This window comes from Podarcis filfolensis, assembly GCF_964270895.1.
Source record: "Podarcis filfolensis genome assembly, chromosome: 2".
NCBI lineage: Eukaryota > Metazoa > Chordata > Lepidosauria > Squamata > Lacertidae > Podarcis > Podarcis filfolensis.
The window spans coordinates 30,454,809-30,470,386 of NC_139605.1; positions in this window are offsets into that span (position 1 = coordinate 30,454,809).

Here is a 15,578-nt window from a genome sequence, read left to right on the forward strand (position 1 = left end):
CAGTCTGATCCCCTTCTTTCTATGGGACCCTGCATGCGTGGCCTCCTTGGCGCTTTCTATTGGCCCATATGGGACCAGCACGAGTGGTCAGGCCTGGTGAACTTTTAATTCCTTACCCCTACGGTTATGATTTGTGGGTTCCCACTTAATTTTATTTTGATTTTAAATGTGATTTCAAATTGTATTTTAAACTAATCGTTTGATTTTGTGTTTTTAATGTATTATATATTTGGTGTTAGCCGCCCTGAGCCCAGTCTCGGCCAGGAAGGGCGGGGTATAAATAAATTATTATTATTATTATTATTATTATTATTATTATTATTATTATTATTATTATATGATCAGCTTGAGGTGCCAGTATGAGAGTAGCCAAGGAGAAAAGATGGTGTCCCATCTAAAGATGGCTCACTATACTTCTGGTGGTGCATAAAAAATGCTAAAAGGTCAACCCACACATAACACACTGTAGGTAGTAGAAACTGGATGGCTACTGTCAGTCATCTGATATGGAACGGATGTGCAGTATCTACTGCATAGATCTGGGTTGCCATATTTCAAACAGTAACAATCCAGACACAAGAGCTTTTTTTGGCAAGGTTGTTGAGTTTTTTTTTAGTTTTGACTGAAGAGATGATGTTTTGAGCTATTTTTAAGGGAAATTGCCAAAGACAACACTGCTGACATTGCTTGCCATACATCCGGACTGCAGTATTCAGGCAACCCTGACATAGATACAAACTTGGAAATGCTGCTTCATCTTAAGGAAGAGACAAGACTGCTTTCCACAAGTCAGACCATTGGCCTGTTTCGATATTGTCTTCACTGATTGGCAACAGGGTTTCTAGCCCTACCTGGAGTTCCCAAGTGGGATTGACCTTGGATTTTCTGCATGCAAAGTGTATGCGCTAACACTGAGCTATGGCACTTTCTCTAAAGGTACAGTGGTACCTTGGGTTAAGTACTTAATTCGTTCCGGAGGTCCGGTCTTAACCTGAAACTGTTCTTAACCTGAAGCACCACTTTAGCTAATGGGGCCTCCTGCTGCTGCCGCGCTGCCGGAGCACGATTTCTGTTCTCATCCTGAAGCAAAGTTCTTAACCTGAAGCACTATTTCTGGGTTAGCGGAGTCTGTAACCTGAAGCGTATGTAACCCGAGGTACCACTGTATAAGACTACTGTTGCAATCCTGAAAAGCTTTAAAAAGAAAACCACATGTGTAAAACCAGGATTTTATTATTGAATTAAGAATCCTAAATTTTTCTACGCCATGGGGAATTTGAGTAAAGAATATGATGCATTTCACAGCACACTCTGCATCAGGGAGGGAGGGAACAGGATGCCTGCCTCCAAGCATGCTGAACATCTGGAAAGTGGTGTGCTGCACATTTATGTGGCTGCAATCCAGCTGACAGTTCTTGCACAGTAAGAGCCTGATGTGATTAGAAATTCACAAAGCTGTTGATTGCAAATGAGGGTCAGAGAAAAGTCAGCTAGATGACTTGAAATTGCAGGCACCTTCCTCCTTGCTCAAGTGCCTTAGAACAGCCATTTGTCTGCTGAATCAAAAGCCATTTGTCCATTTTAATTAGGTTCCAACTGAATGTATTTTGTAAGAAGTTTGCAGGGTTGTGAAATACCTTGTGGCAAGAGCAGGTGGGAGGGGATCTCTCATTGCAAGGCACACCTAGACAAATTATCCAGTTGGAAAACATCTCAAGGATGACCTAAGCTGTGGACAATTTACAGACTTGAAGTCCAGTTTGAAACTTCTGTATCTGTTTTATTGACCACCAGTCCAGCTACTGCCAGAGAGAGATGGTCCAATCACATGCTAGGTTCTTACATTCATATGGGAGAAGCAGCAGCGGAAGGTCATAAGGGGAGCAGGTTTCTCAAGATCAAAAGTTCTGCTTGGAGGCCAAGAGGCCTCCAGGGCTAGCCTGAGCTCCTGAGCTACCAATTTCATAAACGTAACCATATGGATTTGTGGGTGATTTATAACAAGAGAATAGTGCCTGCAGTTTCATCAAGGCCAATCTTCTGGAAACATTGAGAATGAATTGGAGCAACAGGAAATAATGGGAACCCAATGCAGAGTGGGGAGAAGAAAAACTTGTCACATCCACACCATACATTTAAAGTGTTCTCATTCTACTTTAACAGTTATGGCCCCCACAAGGAAGCATGGGAACTGCAGTCTATTAAGGGAGCCGAAATTTTTTTAGGTGATCTTTTAACAAACTGTAGTTCCCAATTTTCTTTGGGGGAAGCCATAACTCTTAAAAGGAGCGTCTCCACCCCTGTCATTTAGCCCAGACACTGAGGCCCACCTCTAAGGGCTTTCTGGAGGTTCCCTCATTGTGGGAAGTAGGTTACAGGGAACCAGGTAGATGGCCTTTTTAGTAGTGGAATGCCCTCCCATCAGACATCAAAGAAATATACAACTATCTGACTTTTAAAAGACATGTGAAGGTAACCCTATATAGGATTTTTTTTTAAAAAAAAAAGTTTGACATTTTACTGTGGTTTTATAATTTGTTGGAAGCCGCCCAGCATGACTGGGGCAACACAGGCAGATGGGGGGAAGAATAATAATAATGGAATGAGAGTGCTGTAAGGGTGTAGTGTGGATATGACAATATGCAGATAAAAAAATTGAAACCTTGCTCTTAATGACTTGTCAAAACTCATTGGTCTGCCTTAATCCCCACCAGCTTGCTGTCTTTCAAAAGTTGCAGGTTGGTTAATGTTTCCTTGGACTTCTTAAGTCCTCAGCTTGTTCCATTGTATTCATCTGTAATTAGTCCTTCTGGCCGCCTGCTAGCAAATTACATCTATTTGGAAGACCTGTGTGTCTGATTTATTATTTTTGTAAGCTCTGCACTAGTATTTAGCAACACATTATGCCCATAAGGAATGTTACATAAATGCAAGTGACTGATGAAATGATTGAAGTGCTGCCTCACAGCTTTAAATGTATCTTAAATTATAGGGAACAGTAGTGGCCAGGCGTAGCCTACTTGAAAACCGTGTCTGATTTTTGTTCCTTTCAAATGGCAGGCAAGCACTGGCTTGCTTTGAGACAGTTCTTCCTGGTAGGTGTCAGCTTGGCTTCAGTTTAATGGCAGCTACAGTTTGACTTACCTGCGTGGGAGGTGTAAGATAGCAAGCCACTTTGAAGAGTGTGCATGGCAATTAATGATAGAGAAAAGAAAGGGCTGAGTGCAATTATGCCTTCATTATTTTTGCAGGGAATTAATGTGCGCTACAGAAAAGCACTTAGTACTAGTGCAGCAAGAGGCATATATATATGTTTCCTTCTGCAATAGAGTGTAACAACCACTAGATTCCATGCAAAGTCATTCTATGGATCTGCATATCTCAGAACTTCTGATTTCTCTCTCCTTGATACTAAAAAAAACTATTCCAGAAGCTTAACAGGAGGTGTGATTCACCCAGAAGTAGTTCATTGTCTTTGGATGTTTGAATAATTAGGTTCTTGGTGTCCCCATTCCCAACAAATAAGTGCTTTGGTAGCACGTTTCTACATTTGGCTACTCAGAAGTATATCCCCTTTTGGTGGGAAGATTTTGAGAGGTTGCCTGTAGGGGATTTTAAAAATCATGTGCCTGGTGAGAGGAGGCAGGTGGTAGAGGTTTAGGAGACTGCTATTGTCAGGATCTCAGGGAGGAGAAGGTGTGGGATGGAGGGCAGGTAATGGCATCATGGGAGACGGTGTCAGACACTGGATGTCTCTTTCCCCTCCTCAGCCACTCCAGTATGGAGGCTGGAGTGGCTGTGCTGACCTGAGCTCCCATCTGGAGGTGCTGTTACTCAATGCCATTATAAAGCAAGCTTCATTCAAGAACTGAATATGGATGAAGTGACTGACTTGATATGCATTGCCAAGACATGAGTGGGTGATTTGGGGGGCCCTGACCTTACCTAGCTTTGCTCCTCTGGATATTCGATGCAGTGTGGGTCCATATCAGAGGAACCGGATGTGACGGAGGCATGTCAGCCACGGCAACAATCCATAGAAGTTCCCTCATTCTCACCAGGAACCCAATACTAATAGGAGTTGGATGTGAGATGGGTTTGTACTTGGTTTTGGGATGCAGAAACAGGACAAGGACCTTTTTAGTATACTACCCACCCTGCTGCCCAACAGCCTTGCTGACTGAGCCAATGAAAGCAGTTCCTGGTGTGGAGTCAGAAAATGTCAGTGCCAATTTTGCTGTGACTGCACTGACTCAGGATTTGATGGCACTGTGGGTTAAACCACAGAGCCTAGGACTTGCCGATCAGAAGGTCGGCGGTTCGAATCCCCGTGACGGGGTGAGCTCCCATTGCTCAGTCCCAGCTCCTGCCAACCTAGCAGTTCGAAAGAACGTCAAATTGCAAGTAGATAAATAGGTACCGCTCCAGCGGGAAGGTAAACGGCATTTCCGTGTGCTGCTCTGGTTTGCCAGAAGCGGCTTAGTCATGCTGGCCACATGACCCGGAAGCTGTGTGCCGGTTTCCTCGGCCAATAAAGCGAGATGAGCACCACAACCCCAGAGTTGGCCATGACTGGACCTAATGGTCAGGGGTCCCTTTACCCTTTACCTTACTATGACAACCGTGGGGCTGTTTACATTGTACAGCATACACACACTGAAGGTCATATCCTCCACCTGGGTTGGGAGCTGGAGGCACTCTATTACAGCAATTTCACTCCTAACTTCAGGGTCACTACCAGAAAGTAGCACTAGGAAACTGTTGCTCACCCCCGCCCATTGCTTTTGGGGCGTGGGATTTCACAGGGGTCTCTTCTGTTTCCTATGATATTCAACATCCATATGATAACATCCAGGTGACGTCAGTATGCTAATGACACCCGCCTCTAACTCTTGATTCCATCTGACTCGGGAGAGACTGTGAAGGTATGTCCTTTCTAGTCCCGTTCTGGGGGCAGGAGGTAATTGACCAACAAATATTCAGGACCTTTCTGCATTTGTCAAAGGCTTTACAGATAGGAGAGGCCCACTATGCCTATTCCATCAGCTGAATTCCTCTAAAAAATTATTGTGCAGCTCAGAATGTTGACCAGCAAAGGAGGGGAAAGTCTGCATCAGCTTAGAAGAGAAAAGATACTGGCCATGTATTGATCTTAGCTAGCTACAAGGGGGTAAAAATGAAACAAGAGAAAGGAATTCAATGTTTTGCCTCACCGGCATGAGAGATGATGAAAATAGAGGGTGGGCAGTCAGCTGGGCAAACATATTGTTGCTTTAATTATGTTTTGGGCTCCCTTTAATGAAGCTATCTTCCATCACACCCAAAGGAAAGAAAATAGTCAAGCGATGTGCTCTGCAGATGGATCTGCATGGGCTCTTAAACAGCTCCTTAGCTCCTGCACAGGTGTTGAGTTTTGAATTTGGGAGAAAGCCAACACCGAGCAGATTTAAGGAAGATCAACCACATTTGCTACACAGAAAGGGGGGGAGGGAGGGAGCTTGTGTGATACTTCCTAATCCCGTTCCCCCATATGCTGTTTTCCATATGAGTGTTTGAGCATAAGATGCTGTATTCATGTTGCTGAAGGAAACTCTTTGATCTGATTTGGAATGAAAATATGAGCTTGTGCCTTTCTCTCTGTACTGAAATGGAGGATGAGACACTGGTCTGAGCCTCTATGTAGACAAACAGCATATAAACTATATACTGTATTTACTTAGGTATATCTTGCATTCTTCTCTATTTGTTTTTCGCGCTACCCCCTCCTCTCCCTCTGTTGTCTCCTCAACCCCTGTGGTGACATTTGGATTGTATGTTACTTAGGGTAGGAATATCTCTCTCTCTCTCTCTCTCTTTCTCTCTCCGCTCCCCCTATTATGTTACTTCATAAAAAATATCATGTGCTTAGATGGCACTATAAAAACACACACAACTGATTAAAAAATAAATAAATCTAATTTTGCCCCACAGAAAGTTTGCACCGCATCCCCACAAAGACTGAGTTCATCTTGGAGCCATTTTGGACTCACAGATGTCCATGGAGGCGCAGTTAAATTCTATATCCAGGGCAGCTGTCTACCAGCTCCATCTGGTATGCAGGCTTAGACCCTATCTGCCCGTGGACTGTCTTGTTAGAGTGGTGCATGCTCTAGTTATCTCCCGCTTGGACTACTGCAATGCGCTCTACATGGGGCTACCTTTGAAGGTGACCCGGAAACTACAACTAATTCAGAATGCGACAGCTAGACTGGTGACTGGGAGCAGCTGCTGAGACCATATAACACCTGAAAGACCTATATTGGCTCCCAGTACGTTTCTGAGCACAAGTCAAAGTGTTGGTGCTGACCTTTAAAGCCCTAAACGGCTTTGGCCCAGTATACCTGAAGGAGCGTCTCTACCCCCATCGTTCTGCCCAGACACTGAGGTCCAGCGCCGAGGGCATTCTGCCAGTTCCCTCACTGCGAGAAGCGAAGTTACAGGGAACCAGGCAGAGGGCCTTCTCGGTAGTGGCACCCGCCCTGTGGAACGCCCTCCCAGCAGATGTCAAAGAGATAAACAACTACCTGACATTTAGAAGCCCTGTTTAAGGAAGTTTTTAATGTGTGACATTTTAATGTACTTTTAATCTTTGCTGGAACCCGCCCAGAGTGGCTGGGGAAACCCAGCCAGATGGGCAGGGTACAAAATAATAATGATGATAATAATAATAATAATAATAATAATAATAATAATAATAATAATTTTCATCAACACCACCATCATCATCTCTAATCATAGTCATACAGAATAACTGGTGGGTCCAATGGAGAAGCATCATCACATGGGGCAGGGAAACGGAAGCAAGAAATACCAGGGGGTGAATTGCAAATATTGTCCAGTATTGATTGCAGAATTATTTGCCTTATACATTCCAAGCTAAGGCTGGATATGTTTTTCAAATACGACACAATTTTTAACAGCTGGTCGGTGTAGAACTCTTTGAGAGACAATTTTGTTTGGGTTGTTTTCATTATGATTTAGATCATTATTGATATAAATCATTATGTAAGGAATGGTTGAACAACACAGATTATATAATCAATACCCATGATGTAATTATTATGTTATAGATTGTAGCCCCTGAAGAACAATCCCAACATGAAACACAAAGGAATCCCCATGCGCCAGTTTTCCAATAAGCAGCTGGCAGCACATCTAGGATTTTGTTGTTGTTTATCTGAGAAAATATGCCAGTTTAATGGGGCCTTGAACAACGGACAAAACACAGCAATGCACAGGAAACAGGCACATCATGGGCACTCCAGACCCAGCCATGCATGCCAGCCATTGCCAACTAGGATGCAAAAGCAGCCCAGACCCAGTGGAGCAGGACAGGTTTTTGCAGGTGAAAAGTCCAATAGTCAAAACTCTAAATGTAGCTTTCCACTTGAAAGTCAGGGGCTGGGAATGTCCCTTTCCTGCCCCCTTGACATGTGTGGTGATTTCGCTAGGCATGGGTTTGCCACACTTGTACAAACAATCCTCCTTTGAATGAATGTTTCCATTTGCCCCAAATGTAGCACCAGTGAAGATTCAACCAGAGTGCATTCAAATGATAAAGTATACATAATTTCTGGGAGAATTGCAAGAACATTTGGCAAAAATGCTTTACCAAAAGCTTACAATCCATTTCTCAAAGGAGCAAACAAGCAATTTTTAAAGATCCCACCAAGCTCCAAAATTCAGCACAGCCATGGATATTACTCATCTGTGGGACACTTAAACTTGCCTTTTAAGTGCCATTTTACCTTGAATCGCTGAAGATTGCTTGAATGGCATTGTGGGATGAGATTTAAGGGTTATATACTATGTTAAAACTGTACCTGTGGTGAAGTTCTCAACTAATGCTTCGGCTGTGTGTTAAGAGGAACTCCTGCAATTGAGTCTGAAGAATTATGTGTGCAAGCCGGTAAACCAGAAACTAACAAAAGGACAGTAGTCAAAACAGAACTTAAATATGGAAGTTGACATCCTGTCTCCTGGGGAATTCTGTCATCATGCAGGCTTTTTCTTGCTTTCATAATTCATTCATATATATAATCCTAAAAAATTAAAAAATAAAATTCTATATTCTATATTTTCCTGCATGGAAAATTTTTGGTGCGACATTATTGTAAGCATAAGGAATTTCCTCTTCCATGGAGGAAATAAGACTCTTTGGGCGGGATACAAGTGCCCTGTTTTACTAGTGGAAGCCAGGGGGAGGACTCCTGCTGGTGCAGTGGGGTTTCCCTTCTCTCCTCCCCCTATATAGTATGTGGCCACCCACACCTCCGCCAAATGCATTCTGGAGGGTCAAGAGAACCCCCAGAACAGTGTGCAGAGGGACGAGAAGGGGGATCTTTTTCTCAGGCCTGCTACAATTCCCCCAGATACCTATTAATTTGGCCTCATCATCAGGCTCTACATCAGGCATAGGCAAACTTGGCCCTCCAGCTGTTTTGGGACTACAACTCCCATCATCCATAGCTAACAGGACCAGTGGTCAGGGATGATGGGAGTTGTAGTCCCAAAACAGCTGGAGGGCTGAGTTTGCCTATGCCTGCTCTGCATAAAAGCTGCATGCATTTCAGAGGAAGTTGTCAAGTAGTTGCTCTTTGTGCTTCAGAGGCAATAAACACTTGGGCGAGGACTACAAGTTTTATTCATGTGCAGCAAGAATCAGCATACAACACAAATAACTATCCTGCTTAATGCATAATGCATAATACACAGGACTAGCCCACACAGAGAGCATATTAAAGCATAAGTTGCACAATAAAGCCTGATTAGCTGAGTCTGGTTATCATTTGCAGATATGGCATACATACTGTATGAGTACAGCGTGAAACCAAGACTGATAGGGCAAAACTGGGTACTCCAGCCAGAGTGCCCTGGTCCTACCAGTGTGTCCAGTTGCATCTTGTGGGATGCCAGACAAAACTAATCTCCAGGAAGCCCAGATCCTAAAACTGGCTTCTATATTAAGGCAAGAAACAGCAATTGTCCCTTTCTAATGCCCTCAGAAGAGGCATAACCAGTGTTTTTGCCAGGGGGCATTCAAGGACACACAGTACCGGCACCTCTTTTGTTGTTGTTAAAAAGTGCGCACTTACTGTAACAACTTCATGGTGATTACCGGCACCTATTTTTCTAGAAATAAAGCGCAGGCCCTAACAAGCCTGGACTTCACATAGGCTGCTCTCTGCAGCCTCTCACTGAGGGAGCTAATATATTCCTTGTATTCAGCATTTATTCAGTAGAATGATTGGTGAAGTTTGAAGAGTAATACACTAATTGGAAGGATCAAAGGCTGAAATGAACCAGCTGGTTATTTTTTCATAGATAAGCCAAGGGTTTGGAACATGCTATTGCTTTTACTTCAAAGTGATGACAATGATGTGCCGCAGACAGACATACTAGCACCTCCTTCAAGGCAGCAAGAACCACTCCTTTGCTTTAACTGCAAAATACTGACCTTCATTTCTGTTTCCTTGCCACACTGCAGTGTGACAAAACTTTGGGAGAGTCAGGTGGAATGCTGGCAGCTGCCATATTTATGAGCTTTCTTCCTTCCCCTTTCAGAAAGTGAGAATTCAAAAAAGAAGTTGGTCGTCCAAGTAGGTTTAATTCTCCTCCTTTATGTCCCCAGTAAGCAGTTGGTTGTGCTAGATAACTAGAACCATAGAATCGTCGAGTTGGAAGGGACCACAAGGGCCATGTAGCTCAACTCCCTACAACACCAGAGAGCCAGCGTGGTGTGGTGGTTAAGAGCAGTAGACTCATAATCTGATGAACTGGGTTCGCTTCCCTGCTCCTCCACATGCAGCTGCTGGGTGACCTTGGGCCAGTCACACTTCTCTGAAGTCTCTCAGCCTCACTCACCTCACAGTGTTTGTTGTGGGGGAGGAAGGGAAAGAAGATTGTTAGCCACTTTGAGACTCCTTCGGGTAGTGATAAAGCGGGATATCAAATCCAAACACAGGAATCTTTTGCCAGATGTGGGGTTCAAACCCATGACTCTGAGATTAGGAGTGTCTTAAATGACCCTTGTCATTCTGCGTAGAAGTAACAGCACGGAACCTGTGACAGTTTTGTAATGGGCATCACTACCTTATCGCACCTGTCTGTCTTCTCCTGCCTTTCATCATTTATCTTCTTTTCACTATTTTTCTCTTCATACTTAATGCTGCTTTTATTCCTGTGGCCAACAGATTGCCGTGTCCTTTAGTACTCGCTAAAACCCATCAGTAGTTTCTTTCTTTTGTAGATTCCAAGCCTGTGTTCTCACAGATTCACAAAAAGTCATCAAAGAAGCCTTAAAACAAGTACAGGGAGTAAAAAGGGCATTCATATTTAGCGTTCAGAATATGTCGTTTTTTATATAGGCACTCTATAAGATTATGGGCTGCATAGGTTACAGCTAGGCAGTGGGTTGAAACACTCTCTCTGTTACTATGCATATGCTTGTATTTATTTGGGGGATTATAACTGTTTTATTTGTTTTTATAATTGTACATTTTATTGCTGAAACCCCCATGGAACCCTTATGGGAAAGGGTGGATAAGAAATCTAATAAAGAAATGGAAAGCATGGGAGAATAAAAATGTCTTCCATGGTGCCTAAAAATAACAAAGCAACCACCACAGCTGAAAAGGCCCATTATAAAACATGCTTTTATATGCCATGCAAGTGCTATTATATAATCTGTTTTGCATTTGATGTTATTATTATTAGGTTTTCATATAGAAATTTAGTTTAATATTTAACTTTTGAACCTTGCATATGTTTCTTTTAAAAAGAAGAGCATAGACACTCATGTGACTGAGCATTCCATAAATGTGAGGTGCTTAGTTTTGTATAAGGTGCAGTCCTCAGGAGGCAGTACTTGTGTAAAGAGAGTAATATCACATGAGTGCTGGGTATTCCCAGAAAATATATCAGTACACCAAGAGGTTCTAAGGAATATTCCACTGTCAGGGACTGCCAGAGTGGTGGGAGCAGCCTGCGCAAGAAGACACAGAAGAAGATGACGAAGATCCTGGGTCCTGGTGATGGGACACTGAAGAGCAGTCTGCAGCAAGGGGCGGCTGGGAAGTGCTAGAAGCAGGGAGTTTGAATGATCAAGAGGGGTCAGGAGAAGGAGTGTCTTCCACATCAGGGTTAGAGGCTGAGAGTCACAGTGTGAGCACAGACTCAGATAGGGAGGAGTCAGAGGTTGCCTCTGCTACACAGCAGCAGGACAGTCCCAGTCTTGCTGGCTCACCTCCCCTTCTGACACCCTGATCGAGGAGAGTCCTGCATGTTGCTGAGCAATGGGCCAGAGACAGGCCCAGAGGAGGAGCTCAACCCCTTGATGCAACCTTTGTCTGCTTGGGAGGGATCCAGAGTGAAAGCCTAGAGGGGGAAGGGGGAAGCCAGTAGTCAGTTTCAGCATCGTCTTAGCTGGATTAATATGAACCAGAGGACACTGCTGGGTTGTTATTTTCTGTTAATAAAGAGTTAATGGCATTCCACGCCTGCCGTGTGTGTGTGTGTGTGTGTGTGTGCCTGCCCTGTGTTTGACCTGGCTTGTTGACAGCTCCTTGACACCCAGGAATATAGAACCTGTGACCCACCAGAGGCTATTGAACTATCAACCCTAGTCGGTATGGCAAGTAATGTTCAGGAAGAATGGAAGTTGCAGTTCCAAACATGGCATGCCAGAAGTCCACCCAGAGGTGGAATCAGGGGAGTATGACCAGTTCATCTGCCAACTTGAGAAGGCACTGGAAGGGGTACTGCAACAATGACAAACATGGAAGGCAAGAGGTGAGTGCGAGGCACAGAATTTTGGCATTGTGTAGGGCGTCGCTGAAATTTGAAAGCCTAAAGTCCACCACTGGTCCACCATTCCACTCCTAGGCCCGAAATAATATGGCATGTCGTGTATTGTGGCCATGAGCTACAGGAAGGCATATGTTAATGGCTCAGGCATCCATGGTACCTACCTTATGGTGTATGACTTCCTAGAAGTGGGTTTGACTAAATAGGCTGGAACCTTGGTTATCCGTGTTGCCCTTGTGAACTCAGTGATGGGACCATCTATTTGCTGGCTTAATCTCCACCAATTTCCTCTCACTGTGGAGAAGTAAGGTTGTTAAGCCCTGCCTTTTCAAAACAGCTATATGGACAGCTGACTGATTTAATTGATATTGGAATCCTATGATGTGTGCCACTCAATCCTGGTTTTCTGAACTGCTGGCATGACTTTTGCCCAGCAATGTGAGTTAGATCCATTGCTTTTCCCCCCCAGGGGGTACCCAAGGGTATGCAGTATCAGCATATCTTTTTGTTGTTGTTAAAAAGTGTGACACTTACTGTAACAACTTCATGCTGAGTACCAGCACCTATTTTTCTAGGAAAAAAAAGCACTGGTTAGATCTTTGTTGAAATATCACCCATTGAATGTTCTGGAAGGATCTGGAGCTTATTTAGCTGCATCAGTTCATCTGGAGTGCTATAGTACGATCTTCCAAAACATTCCAACTTTTTTTATCCTTGTGGAGCCCAACATATTCTATAAAGTATTTCTGTTCATGAACCCAGGACTTCTGCATGCTTAAATGAACTTAGTAACCCTAAAACATTTGTTATAGGTGCCTAAGATGACCTCCTACTGCTAGTCCCAGTGAACATACCCTGAGCAAAGAATTGGATAGAGTGTTGTACTTCAGGCCTGTTCTGCTTTTTTATTATTGATTTGTTTTCCACACTCCATTTGTCTTTTTGTGGTTCTATTTTGTCTTTTCTTTAGAAGTAACAGCAATGAAGTTTGTGACAGTTTTGTTATAGCATTCCCTTGCTACCGTCATTTATCTTATCCCTACCAGCTTCATTTGTCTTATTCAGAGGATTTGCTCTGCACATACTTTGAATTTGTAGTCAACACATTGTTGTAGGTGCTCTTTCGTTGTAGCATGCTAAAATGTAGCCAGCCAGTTTGGGAATATGCAGTTCAGCAAAGTACCCCCCTTTTCTTGCTTAGTGTTTGCAGATTCAATAAGCAAGACGTATACATGGGCTGACTATGGAAATATGGATTCTTGCATGCCTTTGAGGTTCAAGTGGGCACAGTAGTAAACATAATCCATTCAGTGGAAAATGGAAATCACAGAGACATGGTTTAGCAGGCTTTAGTCCTGTGCTATAAGACACACATGATACTTGGTGGGGGCGTTGTTTGCTTGTTTGCTTTTATGCAGGAAAATAACGGTCCTGGGAGCCCCCATGCCATAGAGAATCCAATAACAGGCCCCTGTGTTGCAATATAGACAAGCTGTTATTTTGTTCAGATAGAGAATCCAATGGCTGTTGTTCCAGTGCAACACATATGTTTTTCCTTTCAGTGCAGAAAGTAGCTTTGTGGAAGCATTGGGGAAATGGTACCTGGAAAAGAGTTAAACTCTCTTCCATGCAGTGGTCCTTATCTCAGTTTCCCCTTCCCATGGCTGTTATTTGAAAACAACTTGACCGTTTTTATTAATTTATTTAAGCTATCAATACATTTATATCCCACATTTCCTGCAATGAGCTTAAGGTGGCAAATGTGGTCTATCCCCTCCCAGTTTTATCTTCACAATAACACTGTTAAGTTGGTTGGGCTGAGAGTAGGTAGCTGGCCTAAGGTCACCCAGTGTGCTTCATGTCTTGAGTGGGGATGGGAACCAAGGTCTCCTGTGCCCTAGGCCAAAGCTCTAACCACCACACCACACTAGCTGTGGAATGGAGGTGCATTCACACAACTCCCTTGTGTCATGTATCATGCAGTTAGGCCATTCATGTGGGGGTTCTGAGAGGAACCAGCATTGGCTTCATCCTCTCAAAGGGTTTTCAGACCCTCCAAGTGTCCCTATTTTCCAGGAACAGTCCTGGAATTATAGAAGTCATCCTGGTTACTAACTTGATCCTGGAACATCCTATTTCTGCTTAGGACAGCCCTATTTTCAACAGAGAAATGTTGGAGGGTATGAAGTTATCTGACCCGCCCCCCCCCCCCGAGCCGAGGAGATAAGTAACTATACAACCTTTAGAAGACATCTTCACCTGTATAGGGAAGTTTTCTAATGTTTTATTATGTTTTTATATATGCTGGAATCCGTCCAGAGTGGCTGGGACAACCCAGTCTGATGGGCAGGGTATAAATAATAAAATTATTATTATGGAATAGGGTGTTCCTATTTTCATCAGAGAAATGTTGGAGGATATGGGCTTCCACAAATGTCCTTAAAAGAACTTTTGACTCCTGAATATGTCCAGAAGTTCCACCTTCCCATGTATTAGATTAGGAGTTCAGAACTTCATGTCTGGGAGCCAAACAGGGCCCTGTAGGCTTCTCTATCTGCCCTCTGTGTGTCTCCTTAGGCCAGACCCAATCCCCAGCCACATTCTTTTATGGCCCTGCTTCACACTCTCCTTGAGGTCTGTGGCATGGCTGGAAAGTTTCCTTGATCTCTGATAATGCCAGGATGGAGTGGAGTGTGTGCAGAAATTAGCCCTCCGGCTGTGTCCAGCACTGGCATGTGGCCTCTGCAAGGCTGCTCTAAAAAAATGAGAGAATGATTGCTTGTGTCTCTGTGTGAGTGATTGAGAAGGCTCTGGGATTAACCGCTTCCTCATGAAGCTGTGTCTCCTGACAGGAAGCCCTCACATTCCATTTCCCTGTGGGGAAGCAGGGCCTTTATGTCTCCTCAGTGCAGCCCTCTTTCACCTAAACTAAGCAGCTTGTATTGAATGGGTGTCCTTGTAAATCTCTGTCCTTTTAAATTCAAAGGTCAATGATACTTTCTATATGCAAATTCAGTTGTTAGATGTATTCCCCATTACTAGTCCTGGCAGATGGGGAAAACTGCAAATTTATCATGGTGATGGCTTCTGGAACAAAGTAAGTAATTATAGACACAGTATGTCAACTAATGACAAGCTCTTTTATTCTACGGTATTTCTTCCAGCTTTCCCCTATATGAAATGAAAAAAATAATAATAATGGAAGGTTATCTTAAGTGCGTGTCAAAATCTAAGCCTGCATCATCAGAAATCATAATATAGCATCGCTCTTAAAATCAAAGGGGGTGCAATTTAACACCAGCCTTTAAATAAGCGCTTTCCTGGAGATGCTTTAATATGGGGATGGCCAACTGGCAGCCCAAGAGCCAGATCTGGTCTCAGAAGCAATTTTGGCTGACCTCTGCAGCTGCATCAAAATTTCAATCAAGATCTGGTTAGACATTCCTCTCTACAGTAGGAAAAGGAATCTGATTTTCCAAAGCTGTAGGAAAGGTTCTAAATGCCCTGCAATTCTTTCTGTTTATATGCAGTGCCCCCGGCTACCTACACCTGAGTCCATTTGCCATGTGACTGTGAAGCCCTGCAACTATTTATCTCAACCTTCCTCCAAGGAGTTCGGGTTTCTAAACCATACACAGAACCTTCTTGTGTACAGCAGAGTCCATTTTTCAGACATTCTCCCTAAGGCAAAGACGGTGGTTGGATGGTGATTGGGAGGACATGGCTAACAAGCC